Source organism: Triticum dicoccoides, chromosome 2A, assembly GCF_002162155.2.
Source record: "Triticum dicoccoides isolate Atlit2015 ecotype Zavitan chromosome 2A, WEW_v2.0, whole genome shotgun sequence".
Classification (NCBI taxonomy): Eukaryota; Viridiplantae; Streptophyta; class Magnoliopsida; order Poales; family Poaceae; genus Triticum; species Triticum dicoccoides.
Window position 1 is genome coordinate 550,040,140 of NC_041382.1, and position 10,129 is coordinate 550,050,268.

Genomic DNA, 10,129 nt, shown 5'->3' on the forward strand with positions numbered 1-10,129 from the left:
TGGTTCCCCTTCATCATCCATGGATGCGTCCCGACAGATCTATCACGCACATACACACACAGAAACACATCCCCACTCTTATTGATAACATTGCAGTTCCACCATCAGTTTGTCTAGTAGGCCTCTCCCACCATCTTCGAGAAGCAACTCCATCACCCATCCAGCACTTTACCCCTCTCCCTCCCTCTCCCTCCCTCTCTCTCTCCTCTCTCTCTCTCTCTCTCTCTCTGTCCCATCATATTTCCCGTCCTTCAGTTATGTATGGATGTCGACCGATCTCCCTCAAGACATAGCTGGGTCTCTCCTTCTCAACACATATATGAGTCGTTCTACCTCAATAGTTAGGCCTCTGCCTACCCCTCCCCCAACCCCTCTGCCCACACACACCAATACATCGAGCGCTCTAGTCATGTCTCCCTGCCAAACACAAACTTGGCATGTGCCCTCTAACATTCCGGTAGGCCACTCGCCCTATATCTTTATCTTGCACACACACACACACACAATATTGATGGCTCTCTTCATCGATCTCGCACCCACCCACTTGATCCTCTCTTCGACTCTATCGATAGCTATGACCCCTCCCTGTCTTCTCGTGGATTACCCGACCCTCTATGTATGATATGGATAGGCCTCCATTTCACACACATTGCATGCAAAATTTTGTTTGAGATGTCATCGACACATATTCCCACAAATAATTCACAAAATCAACCCCCACCCACCCCCACCCCAAAACAAAAGACACTCACGAACGCGGTTTGTATCTCTCACACACATCCACGTAGGTGGGGGACGTGCACGAAGAGAAGAGGTGCATGCATGGCGCACATACTCCCGTCTCTTTCCCAACCACACCCGCGCGGGTACACTGTGGAGCTCATTTCTGTACGAAAAAGGCAACCCATGTGGTAATTTGGCATGTGTAGTGGTTGTCCACTTGGTGGAGGGAGGATCATTTACCACGGGTGAACAAACAAATTGCGACTTGACGTGTTATGTTAAAAAAAGAGGCAAACCATGTGGGTCCTACCTTAGAGGCAAGGCTCTATACACTGGAGTACTTTTGATGTGTCCCATCAACTCACAGAACGAGGAGAAGCTTGCTTAGTATGCCGTCTCCCCCATTCCTAAATATAAGTCTTTGTAGAGATTTCACCATGAACCACATGCGGATGTATATAGATGCATTTTAAGTGTAGATTCATTTATTTTGTTCTGTATGTAGTGGAATCTCTACAAAGACTTATCTACTAGTAATAGCTATCCCCCACTACTAGGAATTCTCTATCCTCTCCTTGAGCCACATCATCAAAATTGATGTAGCCGTTAGATGAAGTAAATCAGTCCATAATAGTCGTCTGATCTAGACGTTGAGAGGCTCCGCACTAAGCCACATGCAAGCATGCAGAAATACCGTGGCACATGCATTTGAGTGGGTTTTAAATCACATCAACATGTCTGCATGCAAGCATGCACCGGTAGCATGCATGTAAGTGAGATTTTATGTCCCATTAACATGTCAAAAAGAAAAATATAATCCCATTATGCAGTAGGAGTTGGCTGATCTTTTTTCCTTACGTGGGATGATCTAAATGATGATGGGAGTTTATTTAGTTTGTCTACCACATTTGTCATGCGGTTATAGAGTTTTTTTTTAGTTCTATGAAATCGATAATTTTGCGCAGAGAGATATACCGTTGTTCCGCGGCAACGCACGGGGACTCATCTAGTAATATTTAGGAACGGAGGGAGTACTATGTAAAGAGTTAGGTGTCGCACGATGATAGTGTGAGGTTGGCCATGTAATCACTGAGCCTGCGTGTTTTCACTGCTCTTGCACGCCTCCGCTGTAAGAATGGAGAAAATTGTAATCTAGTAGTAGTACCTCCTTTCGCCGAAAGCGTGGGACATCCCCACCTTAGTAATAAAGACCAATGAGCCATCAAATCACATAGACCCAGCAGTAAGTTGGACGGACGAAGCAACCGTAACTCTTGCGCCAGTGAGAGGTCACATCCGCTCTGCCCGGGCATGAATGCGGCACCGACTCTTTGGAGCGGCGCTGACCGTTTCAGGCAGGAAGCGCGCGCGGACGATGGAGGGGCTTTGGGTGGGCCAGGCTGGTCATGAGCGGGCGTGGCAGCTGTCCGCATGTCCCTACCGAACACGCCCGGAAACGAGAGGATGCACCGACTCTCGCGGGTAAAATCGTACACTACACAACATCTCTCTGTAGGAGTAGGTCGATTTGTCGCTCTCTCTAACACACACATGTTGTTAAACACACACACACACACCCACCCACCCACACACACACACGCACGCACCTTGGTCCTATTGCACCTTCTAACTTGAGGTCTCGGGTTCGATAACTACACTTGAGCATAATTTGTGCCAGGAGGATTCTTTGACTGGTCAAAATGTTTTCTAGGGTTTGCACGCTTCACACTCTCTCTCTAGTATATATATACACGCTGGAGCCTCAGCGCTTGTACTTGCTCTCTTCACACTCTCTTGCCCTCTCCCTCCGTTTCGAATTACTTGTCACAGGTATGGATGTATCTAGATGTATTTTAGTTCTAGATACATCCATTTCTTCGACGAGTAATTTGGAATGGAGGGAGTAGTTGCTCTCTTCACACTCTCTCACCCTCTCCAGATCTAAACAAGACTTCGCTGGCTCTCTCTCCCCTTACTGCTGCTCAAAGAGCCGACAGGATCCGTCCGCCGGGAAGGGAAGGAGGCTTAACGTTGTCGCCGTCGGCGAGGGACTACCGGCGCAGCTGTTCACTTTCCACCCAGCAGCAGCGCGGGAGGGCCTCAGACCCCTTCTTCTTCGTCGCCGTCACGTCGCCCACCGAACCACGCCCCAAGAACCTTAAGGTATAATTTACTTACTCCACATGCATTGCTCTAGCTGCATGTATACCATGAATCTAGGACGTGGTTCAAAGAGGAAAGGACTGGGGGAAAGTAGTGGGAAAAGTAATCTAGGATGTGGTTCAAAGAGGAAATGAAGGGGGAAAGTTGTATAGCATGAATCTAGGACGTGGTTCAAAGAGGAAAGGAATGGGGGAAAGTAGTGGGGAAAGTTATATCACATAAATCTAGGACATGGTTCAAAGAGGAGAGGAAGGGGCGAAAGTACTAGTTCAAAAAGGAAAGGAAGGGACAAGGCTGTAGAGTTTGAGCAAGACTAGATTTGCTGTGCAGATAACAAAACTGGGACCAACACAAATATGCTCCTTGGTTGTTTGTTCTTTATTGCAACAGACTATGCATGACCACAGTACATCGGTAGATGCACATGGTGCTGGTGCGTCCACTGTCCCGTGCAACTCATTAGCTGTTGTTAATCTAAGGCCCTGTTTGGTTAAAAACTACCTAGTCCCTACCTGCTTGGTTCCAGGGACTAAACATGGACTGGAGGTTATTAAATGACATGCTAAAAGACCATGTTACCCCTAGTAATGAACTAATAGAGACAAGGTGCGATGCATGGCAGGGGCAACTGTTGGAAAAAGTCCCAAAAGACTCCCTCGGGGTCTTCTTTCTTTAGTCCCAAATGCCCACTTTTAGTCCCTAAAAGTCCCTCCTATTTGGTTTAGATGGGACTAACACAGAGTTTTTTTAGTCCCTACACCAAAATGTCCCTGTAAACAAACACCCTCTAATAATGCTGCTGGAAAATTGATGCAATGCCACAGTTAAAAGAAAATTACATGTTTAACGAATTTTATTGTTAATATAATCTCTATGTTAATATTAATCAATGCCACCATTTGAGAAATGCTACTGTCTTGCTTTCTTTCCCATTTAGATAAGGTAGATGCTTCTTTTTGTTGGCTTCTGTGTCATCCACCGTTATTGACCACTAATTGTTTCCTTTGCACCTCTGTGTAAACAGGGTTATCTACTTCACCTCGTTGCCATTGTGACCTTTTGTTGCACTGCACAAAAAACTTTTGTTTTAAGAGCGTTTTGTGCAGTTCAACCAAAATGTCACACCGACAACATTGCTTGATTGCTTGATCTTAGTGGAACTACACAAGAGGAGATCTTACTTCCTATCTGTTAAGGCGAATTTGGTTCAGATCTTCTTCTTGTGAGTTGTTTGAATTCCGCATCATGAGAGGTCACTACTAGCCTTCTTTCACATGATTCTGCAGTGTTCTTTCATATGTTGTGCTACTTGTACGATAATGTTGCTTGATTTTAGTGAACTGCACAAAAGGAGACAAGACTTCCAATATGTATGTGCACCATAATATCCCATTGAGGTAAGATAAAGATGTTTCACATCTGCTGGCGTGTAGTTTGCCACTTTCATCAGAAAATTAAGTTTAGTACTATACTTGTGCTCCCTAATTGACATGCCAAATCTTACATTGAAGGCAAAGCTTGTCTGTTATTGAGGCAAGTGATGAAGGGGAAGAACAAGCGGAAGAAAAACAAAAATCAACTCACGGTGCTGTAATGAAGCACTGGAACTGTGATGACACAAGTAATGATATAGTTTTGCATCTTAATTTATTGCTATGGCTGGAACGAGCAATTGTTTTGCCACTAATTTGATGCCACTCTTAATGTAATATGTAATTATCTCAACTTGTGCAAACAGGGATCTTCTTTGAAGATACCATATATTTTAGTGGAACTGCACAAGAAGATGTTGGAAACATTAAACTAATCGAGGAGTATATAGTAAGCATGGCCACCACCGTAGATATCAACAGATGGTTCCGGAGAAGTGCTTCATCTGTATGCTCTACACAATAAGCCTCCTGACAAAGGTTGGTACTTGCCCACTGATTTCATGCATATGATTGAGCTTTGTCATCTCTATTGGTGTTGTGCTACTATTTAGATACTGTCATGAAAAAGTGGTATTGTCCTTGAGAAGTGCTTCATCTGTGCTGTTTTAAATATTTCCTTTCCTCTTTTTCGAGCAAACAGGGATGCTAGCATTTAGTAGTCCTCTTGTGTTTGCACAACAGGATCATCTTCCTCTGAAGAAGAATATGGAGTACGTGAAGTGACTAGTTCCGATTATGCTAGGATGAATAAGCCCTGTCTATCTTCTAATCAGAAGGAGCAGTTGAAGGATGGTTACATTACTCCCCGCAAGACCAAACTAACTTCAGCTCAGAAGGACTGACAAATCTCCATCTTTTTGCTGTGATGCGCGAGTACAATGTTGTTCTAGGATTCTTTCTGGTGAGTTCCATTTTTTTAAAAGTGTGCTCTACATGGACCATGTATGTGCCTGTTGAAACTTTCAATTCATAGTACAGTTTTCTTTATACTAATCACTTTTTTTTATTTGTGCAAATAGGGGTGCTCAGCTTGATTTCAATGGGAACTGCACAAAATGTTCATGAATACATCGAATCATTCATTTCCACCACAGGAAAGGAGGTGCCGATGAGTTCAAGGCGTTGCAACATATAAGGGCAAAATCATACAAGCTACGCGCGAATTTGGTTGATTTTGGTGGAACTGCACAAAAAGAACAACTGGTTTATTTAGCACGAGGTGCCATGTCAATGTCCGAACTGATGGCAAACCCTGCCCATTCCACAATCGTAGGCATTTGATATTTTGGAATGGGACAACCTTGTCAAATTTTGCTCATTGATTTTATCAAGACATGCGTTTGATATTTTCGAATGGGACACCCTTTGTTGTCAGCAGCGTCGATCAATTTTTTCTTTATTCTTTAGTTGTGAAGTAAATATTGCCTCTGACATGTGAGTCGCTGAGATGCATAATCATCGATTGTTTTGAATGTTCTCTATGAATTGCCAGGCCTGTGTGTTTGATTGCAATGTACAGAAATGCTAAAAAGCTACTCAAACTCTTTGTACTCATTATGTTCCTTTTTACTTCGCACATTGTGAAAGTGCATACTTTTTTGTATAAGATTGGTCAAAGTAGAGATACTTTGACTGCAGACAAACTTGTATGCAGACTAGATAGGACCGGAGGGAGTACATGTGAAACTGCTGCAGACGAGGTGATCACCCTGGGAATAATGCTAGTACGTATTGTTTTGCATGTTCATCCAATGCCAATGATACTGGAATTCGAACTAATCGAAATAAATTCATTCATACACGGTCAGATTTCATATAAACATGCCGGATTTCATTACATTTCATACATTCTTCAACTAAAAAGGGGTGCACTGGAGATATAATTAATTAACCGAAGCTACCCACCTGTGTCCCGCTGAGCCATACAGAAGCTTTAGTGACTTAACTGTAGGTGCGGTTGCATAACTAACATGTGGCCTGTTGGGCCCACATGTCAGTCAGCCAACTGCACCAGCAGTTAAGTAGAAGCAGCATTCTTCTCTAGCGCAGCTCTCCGACTCCACGTCACCGCCAAGAAGCTAACCGGCCGTCAATGGTCAACTCGCCTAGCTTGGCTTCTACCGAAGGGTAGCAGCGGCGGTCTTACTTGGACCCGTGCGGCGGCGACCTACCATGTTCTACTCTTCCTCGTTTTCTGTGTGGCGCGGCCTCGTTGGCAGCGGGGTGGGGCCTCGGCGGAGCCGGTGATGTCCTCTGCCTCATTGTTGGCGGGGCGGGGCCTCGGCGGAGCCGGTGGTGTCCTCTGCCTCGTTGTTGGCGGGGTGGGGCCTCGGCGGATTCGGCGGTGTCCTCTGCCTCATTGTTGGCGTCGCGGGGCCTCGACGGAGCAGGGACTCGTCAACGCCAGCAAAGCGAGGACTCGTCGGAGCCGGCATTGTCCTCTGCCTCATCCTCGGTCTCGCCAAACAGCGCCTCGCCCGCTTCATCGCCCTCTTTGCTAGCCTCTTTGTAGGTGGCCGCAGCCTCCGCCACCTGCATGCGATACCGCCAGCGCTCGAGGTGGCCCTTGCGGGCGGAGCGGTATGAGTCGAGCAGCGCCTCCTGCTCCGCCCGCTCCGCGGCGATCTGTCCTCTGCCTGCAGGTGCTCCTCAAGGAGATGGTGGTTGTAGGTGGCGTCGGCCTGGGCCTCCCGGAACTGCTCCTCATGCATCTGCCTCACCCTGTCCATATATTGGGCACGGGCCTCGCCGATGGTCATGGTGCAATGCACTAGCGAGGATGGCGCGAAGGAGGGGGTTGGCACCGGATCGTTGACTACCATGTTCTCCATTGGGACGTCGTCGTCCTCGGGCTGCCTGTCGGCTAGCCGGTCGGCAGCAATGACTGCCATCTCCTCGTGGTCCGTCGTCCGCCCGTCCCGAAGAGCGCTGGAGCGCGAGGAAGCCATGGTGGGCAGTAGTGGTGTGGACAGGATAAAGGGAACAGATGCGGATGACTGCGGCTATGGCCGGTGCAACAGTTTATATAGCAATGGTGGGCGGGCGGAGGGACGGACGTGTGGCACCAGAGTAGCCGCCTCAGCAACCGCGTATCATTAATGTGGGCGGAAGATGGACGGACGGACGACACTTGTGTCGTTTGAAGGCGAAGTAATCGCCTGCACCGGGAAGTGGGGAGGGCGGCGCTGACTGTTTCGGGCGGAAAGCGCGCGCGGGCGAGGAGATGGCTTTACTTGGAGAGGATGACAATGGGGACCCACCAGGTCCATAGCCTCACATACACAAGTGCCTCCTTATTTGCTTCCTCCTGGTTTCCTGACATCACAGTCCCACACCATTGTCCGACTGATTTGAGTGAGTAAACACTTCTGAATCATTCTCATGAACGTGGCTCCGGCGTTCTTGAGGCCGAACGGCATGGTGACGTAACAAAAGCATCCGAATGGAGTGATGAAAGCTGTTTTGATCTCGTCGGGTCCATACAGACGGATCTGATGGTACCCGGAATAGGCATCTAGAAAAGACAATCTCTCGCACCCCGCAGTCGAGTCGACTATTTGGTCGATGCGAGGGAGAGGAAAATGATCTTTCGGGCAGGCCCGATTGATATGTTTGAAATCAATGCACATGCGAAGTGACTTGTCCTTCTTGGGGACCATGACGACATTGGCGAGCCACTCGGAGTGGTAAATCTCTCGGATGAACTCTGCTGCTAAGAGCTGAGCCACCTCCTCGCCAATGGCTTGCTTCTTCTGGACGGTGGACCGTCGAAGATGTTCCTTCACGGGCTTGAATTTCGGGTCGACTCGTAGACGGTGCTCAGCCAGCCGTCTGGGAACTCCAGGCATGTCAGAGGGTTTCCATGCGAAGATGTCCCAGTTCTCACGGAGGAGCTGGACGAGCGCTTCTTCCTATTTGGAGTCAAGCATCGTTGAGATGTGAGTCGGGGCAGCATCGGGGTCGGTCGGGTGAATGTGGACTGGCTTTGTTTCACTGGACGACTAAAAAGCTGATTTTGAAGCAGGCTTCTTGGCTCGTAGCAAGTCACTCGGATCAGCAGTCTTCTGGTACTCTTGCAGCTCGACCACTGCCATCTGAGCATCAGCGATCTTTGAGCCTTTCTGAAAACACTCTTCTGCTTTCTTTCGGTTGCCTATAACAGTGATCACACCTTTGGGGCCAGGCATCTTCAGTTTGAGATACACGTAACATGGTCGAGCCATGAAGCGTGCATAAGCTGGCCTGCCCAAAATGGCATGATAAGCACTTTGGAAGTCCGCAACCTCGAATGTCAACTTTTCCTTGCGGTAATTCTTTGAATCATCGAAAACCACATCAAGAGCAATCTGGCCGAGTGATTCGGCCTTCTTGCCAGGAATGACTTCGTGGAAGCTCATGTTTCTAGTACTGAGTCTGGACATCGGAATGCCCATTCCCTTCAAAGTTTCGGCGTACAGTATGTTCAGGCCACTACCACCATCCATCAGGACTTTGGTCAGTCGAGTGCCTTCAACAACTGGGTTGACCACCAAAGCTTGCCTCCCAGGGGTGGCAATGTGCGTCGGGTGATCAGACTGGTCGAATGTGATGGCAGTCTGAGACCACTTCAGGTAACTGGGTGTTGCCGGAGCAACCATGTTCACCTCACGGTTAATGACTTTCAGTCGACTTTTGCTTTCGACATCGGCAAAAATCATCAGGGTGGAATTGACCCGGGGGTATCCATCGTCACTATCATCCTTGTCCTCAACCCTGTCTGGCTCTTTTTCTTTATCCTTGGGCTGCTTGCCCTGAAACTGCTGGATCAGGAGCCGGCACTGTCGAGTGGTATGCTTTGGGTAAATAAAATTACCCTCTTCATCTTTCTTGGTGTGGATGTGACATGGCAGATCCAAAACATCATTCCCATCTTGATCTTTGACTTTCTTGGGCTTCCAGGTGCCCTTGGGTTTTCCCTTGAAGTTTCCCTGGGCTACGGCCAGGGCCTCCCCAGGAGCGGTTGGCTCGGCCTTCCGCTTCTGTTTCCGACTGGAGTTTCCTCCGGTTTCTTGGGCGACTGCCTTGAGCTTGCCGCTTCGGAGTCGGTCTTCGTCTTCACCATTAGCGTACTTGGTGGCAATCTCCATCATCCGATTCAGAGACATTTCTCCTGAAAGTGCGTTATGTCGACTTGAGGGGGGGTGAATAGGCGATTTTTATGAAGGTCTTCAGAACGTGAAGGTTATGAAGACAAACAGATCAGATATGCCTATCACTTATGCAGCGGAAGTTAGATTACACTAGGCAAGCCATGGTCAAGTATTCAATAGAGTGAAAGCACAATGACAAGTAGCTGCAGTGTAATAAGGATCAGGTAGGAAGAAGTTATGAAGCCAATCAAATCATATAGTTACGTTGTGAAGACAAAAGATAGATCAAGCATGCAATGGCTTCACAATGAACAACAGTAAGTTGAAGAGAAGTGAAGATGAAACCAGTGACACGTTGAAGACAATGATTTTTTGGACCAGTTCCAGTTGCTGTGACAACTGTACGTCTGGTTGGAGCGGCTAGGTATTTAAACCAAAGGACACACAGTCCCGGACACCTAGTCCTGAACATGCAGCTCAGGACACCCAGTCCTCACTGTTTTCTCCTTGAGCTAAGGTCACACAGACCTCGCCCAATCACTTTGGTAAGTCTTCAAGGTAGACTCCCAAACCTTCGCAGACTTCGTTCACCGACAATCCACAATTTCTCTTGGATGCTCAGAACGCGACGCCTAACCGTCTGTAGGATGCACAGTCCTCAAGTGTAATAAGTCTTCAGAT